An 18,249-nucleotide genomic window follows, 5' to 3' on the forward strand; every position below is an offset into this window, starting at 1 on the left:
AAAACGTGCACTCAAATTGCACTTGTCGGCCTAAGCTCTGCGTATTGTACAATTTGTGATAAGATAGAGGGAAAAAGTAAACTACACCGAAAATCTAATAAAATGCTATGTTTTTGTTAAATCAAAACCGGCTTGATGAAATACGTTACATTTTTTAATGTATTACAATAAACAAAGTCACGTAAACATTAATTAAGATAAGTACATGTATTTGCCCGTGATGTGCTGGACTGTATTGAACATATACACGTATACTACGCTAAAATTCTCCCATTGTTTCCTTTTTATTTCAAATTATTTCATTTTGGCTTTTGGCTACTGTGGAAAAAATCAAATTCAATTTATTGTAACTGTATTATAAGCAAGATGAATACCTTAATATATAAGGAAACAAAATAAATGCTTATCTAGGAGTTAAATGCAGCGAAGCACGTATGCGTCTTTGTAACCTCTTCTACTCTACCCTTAACATGTTACGTATACATTTCTTCATTCATGAGAGAGAGAGAGTTTGAGAGAGTTTGTATACCTGTAGACAAAATATTATACTAAATGTTCCACATTTAAATCTACACAATAAGAAGAAAATAATGATCTGGATGACCATGCATCAAATTTTACCCAAATAAATATATTTGGGTTTTACACAAGAATGTACTTTGGAATGCCACTGAAACATTTGCAGCAGTTTCAGTTCATGTTATTGTATATATAGGAGTAAAATGGGTCAGTATATCAGACCACCTCGTCAGTACAACTGTATGAATGGTTATTGCGGAATGTTAATAGTGCGTGTTACAAGTTTCAAGTATAGGATGTAACTTTTTTTAATGCTCCAAAGGGAGAACCTGCGATATGAATTAATGATGAATTTGGGAAGAGAAATTTACAACTATCAAAAAGTGAATTTCTGCGAAATTAAAATGACCATGAAATTTTCGCGTTGTTGAAATAAGATTTTACAGAATCAATTTTTTTAATATCTATTATAATATAGAATACAATGTAGTGCTTTTTCAACGTTTTATTATGCTTTTACCCCCCCCCCCCCAAAAAAAAAAAGTTGATAGATTTAAAAGATTTCAGTGCAAGATTCTCTATCTTCATAGTCTGACGTATTAGACATATTATCATACAACAAAAAAGTAAAAAAAAAAATGTAGAAAGCAGAAAAAAGTAGAAGAATACATAATTATTATGTGTTCAAACAAAACATGGCAATAGATATGCAAGTTTTTCACAAGATAAATATCAAAATCTGGTCAAAATTAAGAGATACACTTACGTCAGAGGAACTAAGAAAAAAAATACAAGAAATGGAGAAAATTGGCATTGTTTCGATGCCTCATGAATTTCAAATTCAAATCACAGATAGTCATGGCTTGGCCGTGACGAAAGAGCTCTATAATCAACAACCGCCTCCCTGATTAAGTCTTAGTTGAATCAGAATTCTTTGCTTTGTATGAACCCTAGCTCAAAAGAAAATGCGAAGAAGGAAAGAATTAGACGGAAAATTCAAGATGGTTAATGAAAAATGTCAATTTTTATTTTTTGGAGGGGTCGTTGCCCCTCGGCTTCTCAACCTTAGAGATATCTATTGCCGTGTTATTGACGACGTATAGAGGACTACTGGTGGTGAAGCGATCAAGATGATGGATATGCGATAAAGATCCTTTCTTTAGACGCAATAATTTATAACATTTTGGTGTATTACCTGTAATTCTAGATCTTTTAAGAATTTTTCCCGAATTGTAAGGTGGGTCTTCTTTGCATGAAGTGTTTTCAACAAGAAGAAGTAAATAGATGTACATGTACTAGTATTTCCCCATCGATTATTTTTGGTCTTTTTTTAATCACATGCTATCTTATTCCTGTGAAAATAGTGTTCCACGTACCTTTTAAGAGATTATGATTGTCTACTATATCCCCTTTAGATGTAATGATTTGTGTAACAGTAAATGTTGGAAGATAGTGACAAATTTCAAAATGTGATTCAGAAATATATTTGACATTTTGTTTTAACGAAATATAGATTGAACACACTGCAGAACTCTCCCTAAATAAGCACTCAGGTATAAGTTTTAGAAAGAATGAAATAAGGAAACTACTATAGTAATATAAAGGTCATTGGTCTCACGTGTCACTTTCGGGATTAGGCGTATATTAGAAGTCATCCTTGAGAAACTGTAGTCGAATTCGCAAAGTTAAAAAAAAAGAGTTTGTTTTTCACTAAACATAACATTATTTCTTTAGATTTCCTGGAGGGATACAAATTTTTACTACTCAATCGGTGTGTTCAATTTTTTCATGCTCTAACTCTTTGCATGTCACTTTTTTTTTATTAGATAAATGTATAAATATCTTCAGGAATGTTTGAAATATCATAAGAGAACATTGCATACAAATAGTTGCTCGAGATGTAAACTAGATTAATGTTTTATTAAATATTTTCCAGAATTCTTTGACGAGCGTGTACTGAATAGTCTAGGTTTGCAATGATAATTGGTGGAAGAGAAAAGGTGACGTTTTTAGTTTTATTTTTAAAGAACTATGTATTCTGTATCTTTCGGAACTTGGACCAGGTTTTGGGTGCATCTTAGACTATAGTTTATCTGTGTAAGAAATTTATTTTTAAAAAAATTTAGATTAACCCAAACCTGTGAATCTGTTCTTAAAGAATTTTAAGAATGTTTTCAGAAACCAATGCAACGTACAGCATTTTGAAATTTAAAACAACGATTTAAAGAATTACAAGTTTTATAGAAAACAGATAAACTGAAATGTTAGCAACATTTTGAAAGAATTTAAAAGAAAGTTCTACATCATTTGTAGAAATCAAAATCCTAGAGAAAAATGCTTATTTTGGTCTAGTCTATACTTGTGTCCTGATATACTAAAAAGAGTAACATTTTAAAAACAATTGTTTACAAACAGACAGACAAAGGGAAAAAACAAAATACCAATGCTTTAGCTCCTCTCTGCTATTTGACCAGTAGAGTTAAAATGGAGAATCTTTCACAGCTATACGCACTGGAAGAGATTTGTTTTCAAGCACTGAAAAGAATTTTTTAATAAGAGTTAGACTTTGTTCCGGAAACCACACAACATGTTGGCTGGAAATAGTCCTGCCAGGGTCAGGAAAGGTTAATTGTTCGATTACTAATTGAGATACGGGGGTTTATAATGAGTTAATGGAGTTTCAGCCATACATGTATTTGGTCTGTCCACTTACCAAAGCTCTTAATTATGGCGTTATTCAACAGAAATGTACGAACATGTATCAATTCAAAACTTTAAACTCGAAGCATCTGTACAAGCACTCTGCGAAATTGGTCATACTGTGGGAAATTACATGTATAAACACTTTGGTAGAATTTTCTTATAGTACATGATGTGCATTAATAGTCTGAACCAAATATTACATCAAAAGCTTGGAAAATGTTTATCAACCGGAGATAAGAAAACTTTCTTTAAAAATAAAAACTTGTATTATAGTATATATATGTATCCACGATCAATGATAACATGAAAACATAAGATGCACTATAAATCTCACGCAGTAGTACATTTTTTTTCTCTTTTTTTTCCACTCAGAGGAGGTAAAGATGTGAATTTTTGTACCGACTGACCGGAGGGCATTGACCGGCCTTATTCAGAGTAAATTATTAGTTGGATTGTTATAAAAAAGAATATCCTTTCAAAGAGTGTTTTGACGGAGAGGGTTGATTCTTGACCTCGTGAACTTCATGGATGACCCAATGTTCGGTCAAAACATGATCTCCAAAAATCAGGCATCCCAGGGGATTGACAGTTCGGTACACTGAAATATGTAAATGGATGTTGGTATGAAAACATAAATAATTGTGGTTTTCAAGCATATAATGCTCATCTTTTTATACATAGTTTGTATGTAATCCACGACAGGAATTTATACGTGTAGATTAAGCAATTCATCTAGTGCTTTTATGAAAGGTTCTGATTTGGGTGCAGATGATGAAAGATGTTTAAGATATTAACAGGCAGTGGTATTTTACATATCAATGAAACTTTTCTGTGCAGTGAAATTTCGTTGAATGACACATGCTTATTTCTAGTGAGGAGGTCCAATGTTTGGGGGATGTTGGATGTCTGATTTGATTTGTGTTCACATGGAAATGCACCCCTCTCTAAAATATCAAAGGAGACAGGCATATGCATGTTTGTCATGAGAGCTATAGAGTTAAAATATATACCTCCGACTGGATCCCATGAGTAAATCAGTAGAAATACCGACGAATAAAAGTTTATGAATATGTGTTTAAGGAAGAAAAAAAAACTTGAACTAATTAAAGCTAAATAGAAAGGTACTGAATGTAGTTCGTCGCGGATATATCCTACACCTGCCCGCAAATCTCGATAAATCTAATTACACAAACTTACGTTCAATATATTTAGGGGAAAAATAAATGTTTATATCATGCCCATGACCACAATCTAAAGATTATAATCATTTTATTACCTTATAGACATGATGGTACGAATCTATTTAAATCTACCATTACTTGACTGAAATCAACAATGTCACTCCGTGGTGCATTGGACCTACGTCAGCAATAACGTTTGAAAGAAAAACCCTTGTCTAACTATTTTTTGTAGTCAGTGCGAACTTTAAGGTAAAATAAAATAACAAAGCAGGAGAATGTATTTTTTTCCTCTTCTAAACTTTTTCTGTCAGTGCTTAAATGACAAATTACTTCCCATCTCAAATACAGACTGCCCACTTTAAAAAGTGCACCGAAGCAAATTAAGTGATTAGTTTATGATATAGGGTGTTCATTCATTCACTTAAATGTAGACCAAAGCGTAGATCTAAGTAAATTTACAATTTCGATTTTGAATGGGAAGGCAAGCAAGGGTATACGGTATCCGAGAAACTAAAACCCGCGTGTCTAACAAAGAGAAAACTTGATCAACATTGAGGCGAGAAGATCGGAGACCTTGCAGACAAATTGGGTCTTTACTATGCAGCTAGCAAACCTGCAACGATGTATGAGTAATCATGAAGATTTATTAACAAGCAGTTTCATGAAGGAAATGAACAAAACCATGTCTGTATTTTATATTACCGCTTACCTTAATGTCTGCATATTAATGTTCAATGAATTATTTTCTTCATCCTAATTTAAATGATTGGTTAAATTATTTTGTAAATATTAATAGGAATTTTATTATGTCAACGCCTTTGCTGACTTAAATAAAATGTTAAAGTACATTCAAAACAGGGTTAAACCTTAAAAATTTCTATATTACAAATAATCAGAGTATAATGACAATTATAATTAGATATGATGAAACCGTATATTGAATTCTTTCTTTCTTTTTAGATCATCACTATTTAACAAAAAAAAAAAACCTTAAATTTTTCTTTAGTTTTCATATTAAAAAAAGGATTGATGTTTTAGAAATGCTGGCATTCTCTGTCCAGAATACTGAATTATTTTTCTAAATCCTGAAATAATTGATTTTTTTTATTTATCAAAGTTCACGAAAGCAACCAAAAAGTCATCAAAGAGTTAAGTTTCTATAGTAGTTACAGACACAATATTGAAATCTCCTCAGTTCATATCTTCATTCCTTACTCAATATGGTTTTGTAAAATAAGTTCATGCGTATACTGTACGTTTACAACATCTGAAACCAATATGTTATACTTCAAAAGATACTAAACTTTATCTCTCTCTCTCTCTCTCTCTCTCTCTCTCTCTCTCTCTCTCTCTCTTTGTTTTGAAGATGTTAGAGGCAATCTCTGAGGTTTGTTGAGTCCGTTTAGTTGACATGGTTGTTATTCAATTTTAAAAGTATAAAATATAAATTCAAATTAGTCATTATCATAAAAAACATACACATATGTGTCTTGCCTTGTCAGCAGCTGTTTCACGTGACTATTCTATCGTCTGCTGACTAATTCACGAGTGACTTCTCGTTACCAGCGAAATCTGAAGGTGACGCGTAGACGTGCACACAATCAGTCTGATCGATCTGGCTAGGGGGTTGAAAGGTTCGTTGCAGGGACAAATAGCTAAAATTACTAAAATCTATAAGTCTACATAATAACAAATGACACTTTCTCTGTGAACATATTTCTGCTGATATATTATTGTTGAAAGCTGGAACATTTCGGGAATAATTATGAAGAACTTCTCTGGACTATGAAATAATTTTCCAACTTCTTATTTGTTGCATAATATTTATCTGGATATATACTAAAATTCTGTCATATGAATTGCATTTCTTCCTTATTTCTTTATTTAGAACGGCCGATATTTTAAATTTCTATATTTGGTTTTATATTTTTCTGAGGAAGAAGATAATTATATGTATTTAATAAAGATACCACCCACTCAAACCGTGAAAATGGGACAGGATAATATTATGTGAATCAAACTATAGAAATAAAGAAGTCCTCATTCATTTTCAAAAGAATTTTAATCAGTGTATGATTCTGTAATGACATGGAAAGAGGAATTTGAAGATCCGCTTGTTTTACACATGAAAGAAAAACATAGACAAGCATATAGGATGAGTTTGTACCGAGAAGACATCATTAAGGACAGGTTTGTTTCCTAAGATCCCAATTAAAACCTGCCCACAGTTTGCTCGACCTTTCTGTCGCATGATGTTGATGTACAAGATATTGTCTGAGAGTGTAGATAAAAGACCTTTTATTTAGAAGTGTGGCTAGGTGTACTTAAGATAGCTATTCTTACTGCACTTTAAAACAGAATATGACATCCCTTTAAATGAGAATGTTGAATTATGTTTTTAGGTACGTAGGTTGGGGCAAAAGTTTAATGAAATAGACTCCGTGATATTTTTACCACGTGGGACACTAATTGCGCAAACAGGTAGAAATTCGGTTTTATTATCGAGATACATGCAGCTATATAGAATGTCATTAATCGTGAAAATTGGCTTTTATGAGAGAATATGTCAAGAAAAGGGACTTTCATTTGTCTGAACTTATGACCATTTTATTATGTTCTTTGCTATATTTCTGTACAGAAAGTTGCAATTTCGGGTTTCGACTTTTTAGCTTACCTGAGCCGAAGGCTCAAGTGAGCTTCTCTGATCGAAATTTGTCCGTTGTCTGTCGTTGTCGATGGCGTTGTCTTCGTTATTCTTTTCACAATTTCATCTTCTTCTCCAGAACTACTGGACCAATTTCAACCAAACTTGGCGCAGAGTATCCTTGGGTGAAGGGGACTCAAGTTTGTTCAAATGAAGGGCCACGCCCTCCTCCAAGGGGAGATAATACGAAATAGTGAAAAATTAATGGAATCATTGAAAAATCTCCTTCTCAAGAACCAATGGCCCAGGAAAGATGAAATTTGTGTGAAATCATTGTCAGGTAGTGTAGATTCAAGTTTATTCAAATCATGACCCCCGAGGGTAGGGTGGGGCCACAATGGACGATCAAAGTTTTACAAAGGAGTATTAGGAAAAATCTTAAAAAATCTTTTCAAGAACAGCAAAGCCATGATTGATCATATTTATATGGAAGCATCTGCAGGTGATGTAGATTCAAGTTTGTTCAAATCATGACCACCGAGGGTAGGGTGGGGCCACAATGGACGATCAAAGTTTTACACAGGAATATATAGGAAAAATCTTTTAAAAATCTTCTTCTCAAGAACAACAAAGCAATGAATGGTCATATTTATATGGAAGCACCAGCAGGTGGTCTAGATTCAAGTTTGTTCAAATCATGACCCCGGGGATAGGGTAGGGCCACAAATGGACGATCAAAGTTTTACATAGGAATATATAGGAAATATCTTTAAAAATATTCCTCTCAAGAATAGCAAAGCAATGATTGGTTATACTAATATTGAAGCATTTCCATGTGGTGTAGATTCAAATTTGTTCAAATCATGACCCCTGGGGGTAGGGTGGGTCCACAATGGACGATCAAAGTTTGATATAGGAGGATGTAGGAAAAATCTTTTAAAAAATCTTCTTCTCAAGAACAGCAAAGCCGTGATTGTTCATATTTATATGGAAGCATTCTCAGGTGGTGTAGATTCAAGTTTGTTCAAATCATGACCCCCAGGGGGAAGGGTAGGGCCACAATGGATGATCAAAGTTTGACATAGGAGTATATAGGAAAAATCTTTAAAAAATCTTCTCAGGAACAGCAAAGCTATGATTGGTCATATGGAAATATCTGCAGGTGGTGTAAATTCAAGTTTGTTCAAATCATGACCACCGGGGGTAGGGTAGGGTCACAATGGATGATCAAAGTTTTACACAGGAGTATATAGGAAAAATCTTTAAAAAATCTTCTCAGGAACAGCAAAGCTATGATTGGTCATATGGAAATATCTGCAGGTGGTGTAAATTCAAGTTTGTTCAAATCATGACCACCGGGGGTAGGGTAGGGTCACAATGGATGATCAAAGTTTTACACAGGAGTATATAGGAAAAATCTTTAAATATCTTCTTCTCAAGAACAGCAAAGTCATGGTTGGTCATATTTATATGGAAGCATCCTCAGATAGTGTAGATTCAATTTTGTTCAAATAATGACCCACAGGAGTAGGTTGGGGCCACAACGAAAGTTCAAACTTGTTGGAAAAAAGTCACAGCTTGTCAAAAAAATATGTAAGAATCCTCAGTTAGTGTAGATTCTATTTTGTTCAAATCATACCACTCCCCCTCTCTCTCTCCCTTTTAGGGGTATGTCGGGACCACTTATGCATTTAAGCTTTTCAATACTAAACTGAATTTTGCTTTTTTCCTAGCCACAGTGCTCATGTGAGCGATGTAGTCCATGGGCCTCTTGTTTGTTGTCATGGAGCATCACTGTCATGTTTTAATACATGTATATTGCCTTAAATATATTTTGTCTAGTGTAAACGCTGAATGGGATAGGACAGACGGCTAATTCCTTTTGAACCAACTGTCATATTCTATGAACCTTTTGTGTTCAAAAAGTAATCTAGACCTATAAATCTTCATTAATTTTTCCAGCATTAGAAGCAACAAAACTTGAACTTTCAATTCATTTTTATATGCACCTCAAAAACATGTTTTACGGGAAACTCAGGATAGGTTTATGTAGCCCACGGTAGGTGTAAGCAACAAATCTGAACAAATGAGCTCAACATGCAGGCGTAAAAGCTTTTTTTTATACCAAATTTTGATAAATGGAAATACCCATTAGGAAAAAAAGGCCACTTTTTACTCTGTTATTTTTTTTCAACTAACGGTTAATTTTTGTCAAATCTGGTTAAAAATTTCTTTGAAAAAAAAAATTGAAATAGCCGTTTTAGCCAGGAATTTATGCAGTAATGAGTATATATGAATACTTTACCCATCTAATGGTAAAAATTGTCATGTCAAACTGAAATGAGGGAATTCAAAGTATTGAGTCTACTCTTGACAACCGATTTCTATCTTACCCGTTGACCCACTTTTGTCACCTTCATTATGAGAAAACATGTTAAAGTAACTTAGAAAAACTTGCAGCCAAACATATATATACACCAAATTAATGGCCATCGATTTAACATTAAACCCACTGCTCTGGCGTGCCGTTCCTACATTTTGGATGCTTAGTTTGGCTATTAATTACACGTTGTATATTACGTGGGTAGGATAGACAATGTAGATAAATTACTTTAGGTTCCAATAACCCGAGTATGTAATGAGCTAAAAGGTAGTCTGGTGTCTGAGGATAATATGTTTTATGTACATTTTCATACGCTGTATTTTTTTTTTTTACAAACAAACAGACGAAGTCTGAAGAACGTTATCATAATACAAAGTTATTACATCAGTTGTCATTGATAATATATAGATCTATACATATAAAAAATTCAGTGAACTTAAGTAAAATTCGTCTCAAATGCATGTTAACTGAAAACGGTTAGAAATAACATAACAACAGTCGCAACAACTGTGCTTATTCCAGGCAACGTCAACAACAACAAATATCAACATCTTTATATTTTTCAGTTAAGAATCGCTATTGCTTTTGATGACCTAACAACAGTGTCGATGATGATGATGATGATGATGATGATGATGTTGATGATTTTGATGAAAGTAACATATAATGGGGGGAAAAAATGATTAACAACAAAATGATATGGTAAAGTTTGAGTGTCTCCAAATCAGTAGGAAGAATTAAACTTTATCATCTGCCATGCATCGTCATCAGAATCATCATACCATCAGAATCAGACTGACAAGAAGAAGAATGACGCAACAGTCGATGACTATTACAAAATAATTAAGATCCTAAAGGTGAATTTTCATTTTTTTAAAGTATACATGCACCCTGTATTATACATGAAATTGTTTACAAATAAAAGGATTAAGTTCAATTTTAGCTTTACACACGACGCACTTTTAAAGAAAAGTAACTATTTACTGGTATGCTAGCTAGGAAATGTGTTTTAAGATTGTTTTATAATCCTCGACCAATAATTAAATGACTTTAAGTAACGCCATCTAAATAATTAAAGTGTTTATAATTGGTTCATGTAAATGAAAGAGGCTTAATTTCCTACAGAAAAAAACACAACGTTTAAAAAATACATATGAGAGCCAGATTTCACACTACTGGTGGGTTTTTTTTCTCCTACAATTGCATATGGCGTTGTACTTTATATACCTAATTCGTTTAACATTCATGGTTTCAATTATGGGAAAATTAAGAAAATAACTCGTATAATAATGTAGGTTACAAGGCGTACAGTTTGACATGCTACGTTTACTTAGGTCATACTTGAGAAATAAAGAGTACTTAAATAGTCTGAATGGAGAAATACCACTAGGTCAGGCCGAACCCAAACGGCGTACCTTCAGCTCTAGCTATTCAAAACATCGTCACGGTATGGACATAACAATTACTTAAAAATTCTACACATTTTTAAAACCCTGAAAAAGTAGTTCCGATCTCCAAAGCCAAGATCTACTTATCAATGGATTGGAATGCACTTTAAAAAAAATAAAAAGGATACATGAATGAAAACGGGAATGTTTTTCTATACCTGTGACCTGATTTGGGGATGAATGGGTCTGTTGTTTTCATACACTCTTGCTATCTCCGTAGACTTTGTATTGCGGTTTTCTTAGAGGACATAAAGGATGGTTTTAGTGGTGAAATTTTTGTCTGTGAGAGGGCTATATAGTTGTTTGTTCTTTGTTCTGAAACGAGCTGAGTGAGCAATCGTAAAAAAAAAAGTTGGATTCTATAGACTAGTGATGGCTTAATCCGTTCACAGTTCCCATGTTGTTTTTTTGTTGTTGTTTTTTGTTTTATTTTGTTTTTTTGTTTTTGTTGTTGTTGGTTTTTTTTTTAGTTGTAAAATATGAATCAAATAAGTATACATGAATACAAATATCCTGAGATATCCACAATTTAAGGACATTTTTTTTTATTTACTTGTAATTATATAATAACTTTGAACCATTACAAACTGAAAGGAATAATTCATCATGATATGGTATATTACAACCATTTAATAATTATAATTCAAATACCACCACACATGTACAGTTACTTAGCGAATACAATTGTAGAGCTAATTTCCTTTAAAATCTTCACGGGCGAAATGTCAATGTGAAAAGTTCACAAGTTTTGTCATGATATGAAAATCAATTTAACAAGCAAAAGCAATTACTATATACTTGTAAGAGAGCATTTCAACCTCTGCACCTCTAAGGGTCCATTATTTCGATAAATACTTAAGGATTTCTCCCTATGTTATACATATGTATATGTGACGTGATATTTTTGTACAAAATGAATATTTTTTTTACTGTGTACAAAGACTTATAAATACACTTGTATGATTCATTCATTTTTTTTTCAAACGTGCGGAAAAATTAGATGTTAAAAATCGAATTAAGTCGAGGCCACTTTGTGTGTTTGTGTGTGTGTGTGCGTGTGTGTTTTCAAAATAAATAAATAAATAAATAAATAAATAAAAATAAATATATAAAATAGAAGGGAGGTTGGGTGGACTTTTGAAGGCAAGGCTTTTACCGGTAGTTTTTCATTTACTTGTTTCATATTATTAACACATAACAAAAAATTACAAATGTATTTTTACTTGAAAAAAAGAAGAAGAATGAATTTGAATAAATTTCAGATATCGACATAAAAAGAACATGAAATCTGCAATTCATTTTTTTTTTTTTTGGAATGACTCATTGCAGTATATATATTGCTTCTTTGTGTTGTGTATGATTAGCGGTCGAAATTGGCTCGCGAATTATCAAAATATATATTGATAAACCGCTGGTCATGGGGAATTTTTGGTGAATGAGTAAGTGTTTGAGAGAGAGAGAGAGAGAGAGAGAGAGAGAGAGAGAGAGAGAGAGAGATGCAGTTTAGAGTAATCACTGCTTGAAAAAACACCTTTACAAAACTTTACTTGCAAAGTAAATCTCATTAAAGGTGCTCCAAAAAGCAAGGTCATCTTTGTATTAACTTTACAAAGAGTAAAGCTGAAATGGTAACCTTTACTTAAACGAAAAGGTAATTAAATTTAACCTTTCACCTTTAATGCTGCATTAAAGTTGATATAATATATATATATATATATATATATATATATATATATATATATATATATATATATATATATATATATATATATATATATATATATATATATATTTAAATCCTTATTTAAATACAGGCTTTTTTGTTTAATACACTCTACTTAAGATTTCAACAAATGGTTTTTGACTTTTAAAATAAATAGGTATCTGATGTGTCTATTGTGATACCCCCAGGCCATTTTTGTTGAACTCGATCTTACTAAAAATACACAAATTTTCAAGCATTATATCAATCCAGTTGTATTTAGTATTAGAGATTGTCATCTACAAAATATAAAAATTTATACTATTTTTGTATACTGTAGATGGGCAATCAAAAATGTAAAAATGGTATCAGATATCAGAATATAGATATAATTAACTTTAAAATTCCCTATGACTTAACCTTTAACTTATCTGATTTGCTGATATCTGATAGATGGAGAACTCTTTTTTTTTTTGCTTTTAGTGTAGATACATTGAAACCTTTTCTGTTATAATTTCTGCTTCATAAATATCTACCAAAAACAGTTACAAACATTACAAGATTACATCTTGTACTTGAACAGGCAATAAAATGACAAAGAATAAAATTAAAAAGGTTAAAATACAATACAATATTATTTATCCTTTATGGTGGATGTACATGTGTTAAAACTTTGCAGTTTATATGGAACTAAAAATGCCATACTCGGTTATTACTCAAGATCACTGACGAGAAACTACACAACATAAATCAGGCAAAGTACTAGTATTTCCAACTTAAACTATTAAAGGCTATCTAATGAGTATTTATGTACAGGTTAATAATGTTGACATCTTGTAAGCATAATGGTGCAATTTACATATTCACAAAATAAACAAAATTGCTTAAACACCTATTAGAATATAGGTTCAGATGTAGTTCTGCAAGATGCATAAGTAAATGCATGTGTCCAGCTTCACGCAGTGAGCCTGTTTGAGCTTGACTTTATACTTTTTACTAAATGTTACGTGTATTGTGTCTGTGGTAGGAGATTATGTTTACATACATGTTCATCTTCACACGCCTTGGAAAATATGTAACTGGTTGTGGTAGATGCTTGAGTGTTTGCATATGTGTCCAGCTTCACACATTTTCATGTATGTGCTCGACTTCACACGCCTTGGAAAATATGTAACTGGTGTTGTGGAAGATGTTGTATGTTTGCATATGTGTCCAGCTTCACACATTTTCATGTATGTGCTCGACTTCACACGCCTTGGAAAATATGTAATTGGTTGTGATAGATGCTTGTGTGTTTGCATATGTGTCCAGCTTCACACATTTTCATGTATGTGCTCGACTTCACATGCCTTGGAAAATATGTAATTGGTTGTGATAGATGCTTGTGTGTTTGCATATGTGTCCAGCTTCACACATTTTCATGTATGTGCTCGACTTCACACGCCTTGGAAAATATGTAATTGGTTGTGATAGATGCTTGTGTGTTTGCATATGTGTCCAGCTTCACACATTTTCATGTATGTGCTCGACTTCACATGCCTTGGAAAATATGTAATTGGTTGTGATAGATGCTTGTGTGTTTGCATATGTGTCCAGCTTCACACATTTTCATGTATGTGCTCGACTTCACACGCCTTGGAAAATATGTAATTGGTTGTGATAGATGCTTGTGTGTTTGCATATGTGTCCAGCTTCACACATTTTCATGTATGTGCTCGACTTCACACGCCTTGGAAAATATGTAATTGGTTGTGATAGATGCTTGTGTGTTTGCATATGTGTCCAGCTTCACACATTTTCATGTATGTGCTCGACTTCACATGCCCTGGAAAATATGTAATTGGTTGTGATAGATGCTTGTGTGTTTGCATATGTGTCCAGCTTCACACATTTTCATGTATGTGCTCGACTTCACACGCCCTGGAAAATATGTAACTGTGGTTGTGGTAAATGCTGGAGTGTATGCATACGTGTCATGCTTCGCACAGATAGAAAAGTTTTGTGTGCTCTTTTCTAGAAGATAATGATTATTTAAATATACTCCGAATACATCCCCTAAAGAAATGGATAATCATAATGAGTTTCATACCAAGTTCCTCAGTGCACAATATACACAATTTTACTGAAAATTAAACTTGTGCAAAAACTCTCTTGCTGAATAACTTTCATTATTATAAATGCTTGAATGTTCATCTGTATATTTTCAGATATTTTCTAGTCAGTGTATATATTCTTGATCACGATGGCATCCACATTTGATTCCCCTCTCTGTCATCTTTTCTTGGTCACCAATTAATTCAACAGTAGGCTGGGTACTCAGATCTCTCAGGTGTTGGACAAAAGGAGTGCTAATAATAAACATAATCTTCGAAATTATAGAGAATAACATCCATTTCTTTTCCAGGTTTGGATTAATTAGTTATCTTTTGAAATTAAAGCACTTCTGCAATAACCTTGAAAACTTGCCAAGACACTTTAAATGTTTGTAGTGTGCTTTAACTACTTTAATTTTATTTTTGGAAGTTTAGAATAATAGAAAAACAAGTTCAAATATAAAAATAAAATGTAAAAGATCTTAATAATGAAGATTCATTTACACAATGTGATAACACATTGAAGTCATTTCCTCACCTGACTTGCTCATAATTTATCTTCATAATGGAGTTGATTCTATGATGATCACTTTCAATCATTTAAAAGAACTTCTTCATCTCAAACTATCTGAAGGTCATCCATCTTCCCAACTGCCACTCACCCAAAGTGTACCGAGACTTCTGACCTGTATAATATCCAAATTCAAAATTAAAATTTAAAAAATCTCTTCACCATACTGGTCTCTTTAAAAAATGTGAGAAAATAATTTAAATACTTTTCTGAAGATGGAATAATGTAGTGAGTATCTAACAATGTTTAAAAATATTTTGATCTCTGTACAGTGATAATGTATGAAAAGGTCATGTCCCTTGTATTTGATAAAAAATTCCATTCTTAAGGACATTACCCAATATGGAAATAATGTACATTTGTCTCTGGCACAACCAAACCACAAGAGACCTTTCCATATTTAGCACCATGCATTAGCTCTTCACTCTTTGTTTCTACAAAAGATAAATTTAAAATTTTGAAAAGGTAATTTTTTTTTTTGACAGCTAAGTCGGATTAATTATTTTCTAGTCAGTGATGAACAGAATATTTGATTTCCTTAATAATCAGGGACAGATTATTCATGTTTATCTTAAATGAACAAAGTTTGACTCCCCCCCCCCCCCCCCAATCACCACTACAAAAGGAAAAAATAAACTGACTCAGAAACTCTTATTTCAGTTAGGTAAAGGGAATAATGGCATCAGACAAGGAAAGATTATTAATCACTTTTTTCAGTTGAGATGAGATTATATCTTTTAAACATTTTTGAGGTTAATATATTTTTACCCCCCCCCCCCCCCCCGCATCAAACAAAAAAAAATTCGCCCTTTTATTTAGCTGTCCTAAATCTATAACAAAATTTTTATTATGATTTTTTCCATTTTAATTTATTCTATCCTGATACTGATACCACCACTATATAGTAGATGCAACAAATTAAGAGGTGACCCCTCTTCTTCCCTCCCTCCCTAGATGTTTCGTCTAAATGTTAAACGACATTGTTCAAAATCTTGAAAGACAGAAACAGTTATACACAACAAATAAGCACATTTTCATTACCTTGCAGTCAGTGTCGAGTGATACACGTAAACAACATCCCGCAATCTCTTTGTTTATTCTTGGCGGAATTTTGTTGCCTTGTAGACTGGTTCCCATACATTGCAAATGCCCTGAATAAGTCATACGCTTATTAGTTTTGTTTATAAGAGGTAATATCAGTAATATGTCCCGTTCATTTGACAACCTTTACTTTAAAATACTGAAATATATTTTATCATATATGCAGATGTTTTCCACCTCAGTATTGTGTAATCCTCTTCATCCAAGTCTTCCCGAATTCAAAACGAACGATCTACTTTTAACAGTAACCCAAATATGGCACTGTGTATTCGAATGAATAGCCAATCATTTCAAATCTAGTTGAGCGGGTCTCATCGGTATTTTCTGGTATTTTTGACGAAAATATGCAACCAGTGATCAGTTGAATTGATACCTTTTCATCTATACCAGAAGATTAAAGGAGGTTATTGCTTGGAAAACTGCTCGAGCTCTCGGGCTGGCATGCACTGCAGGTTTGTTTACGTTTTCCATTTGTTTTCAGCATACATTGTGAAACATTGAAACTGATGAAAGTAAGGAAAAACTACTCTGGATATGTGTTTTAGATAAGTAACTTGATAAATTGGGATAATGTTCCATTTTCTTCTGTAAATGATCATGGATTAAACAAGACCAAAAAAAAACCAATTCTAGGTCACAGTTTCAGAATGTTTAGCTGTTTACATTAGTGCTAGAAAAAAAAATGTAGAAGCCAGGGTAGGGGCAATGTTCTTAATAGAGGACAAGTTAGGTTATATTTTATAGATATTATTTTGTATTCTAAACCATGTCCATTTTTCAAAAACAGGTACAGTGAAATCAATTATGCAGGTTCTTGAAGAAAGTCATGGATGACAACAATGTATGATTTACCAGACCAAGGGATCCCAATGTTTTTTTGACGGTACTTGTACATATTAGTTTTTTAAAAAATCAATAAATAGTATCATAAAAATGTTACTTAAACAATTATTTACATTATCAATTGCTTGACTTGTTTGGGAGTCAGTATAATTTTACATTTCTGTTTCCAAAAAATGTGTTATTACTTTTTCCAGGCTCCAGCTACTCAGCTTACTGTGAGAGAGTTAACACCTTATTGACATATCTTTCATGAAGAAGAAACACTTGAGAAGAGTTCAAGAGTTAAATTTTATAGATGGTAAGTGTTGCTTAGACCCAAATTATTCTTTAATTGTGAAGAAAACAAACATAAGGGTGTTCGGCAATTCATAACTATTAACTGTGATTGCATTGTGTATTTTTAAAATCATTCTTTGGTATGCTTCAAACTCAAAAGTATTTATGAAAACATTGACTATATTTATCCATGAAATGTTTATCAAAGTATAAATTCCATTTTAGCATGTTATCTTCAAAATGAGGACCTGTCAACTTTTACAATTCCAAGATCAGGAAATAATTCATGAGCAGCAACATGCTACTGGAAGAAAGGTACATATATATATCCTAAACCATAACTTGAATATCATACTATAGCTCTATAAGTAGCAACTATTGGTCTTTTTGTTACCTGATGACTAAGAAGTAAAATGGAGTTAATTATATGTGTTCAGTAATTATCCATAGATACTGATGCCAGTACTTTTTCACAAATTATCTTGCAAATAAGACAAACATTTTCCAATTCTGCAAAAGTATCTTAGCTACAGAAGGTCCCGAGAAATCTTATATTACTCCTACATTAGTATATTTTGTAAATAATCCTTTCAAAAGAAAATTAGGTAATGATAAACAAAGAAATTACAGAGTTATTAAATTTTAATCTTAGGGGTAAGATAAGGGCTAGTGGCACAGTCCATTTAATATATCATAAAATAAGTTAATAGCAACATGTTCATCTGTTTGTATCTGTCTTCTTTAATAAGATTAACATTGTCTTTTTGGTAAAAATAAAGGCTGAC

General features: G+C 32.6%; 2 long non-coding RNA genes across 2 annotated transcripts; one reads left to right on the forward strand and one right to left on the reverse strand.

Annotated features, from left to right (window-relative positions):
- Positions 1–13,162: 13,162 nt before the first annotated feature.
- On the reverse strand, positions 13,163–15,666 carry LOC133194801 (uncharacterized). Its single transcript, XR_009722178.1, has 3 exons — positions 15,582–15,666; positions 15,212–15,359; positions 13,163–14,928 (listed from the first exon to the last, which is right to left on the reverse strand). It is a non-coding gene; the product is annotated as an uncharacterized LOC133194801 (long non-coding RNA).
- Positions 15,667–16,718: 1,052 nt separating this feature from the next.
- On the forward strand, positions 16,719–17,709 carry LOC133194802 (uncharacterized). Its single transcript, XR_009722179.1, has 4 exons — positions 16,719–16,797; positions 17,133–17,228; positions 17,383–17,486; positions 17,690–17,709. It is a non-coding gene; the product is annotated as an uncharacterized LOC133194802 (long non-coding RNA).
- The last annotated feature ends 540 nt before the right edge of the window (positions 17,710–18,249 follow it).

Source organism: Saccostrea echinata, unplaced genomic scaffold (assembly GCF_033153115.1).
Source record: "Saccostrea echinata isolate AGI-Se365-2 ecotype Australia unplaced genomic scaffold, CSIRO_AGI_Sech_v1 ptg000029l, whole genome shotgun sequence".
Classification (NCBI taxonomy): Eukaryota; Metazoa; Mollusca; class Bivalvia; order Ostreida; family Ostreidae; genus Saccostrea; species Saccostrea echinata.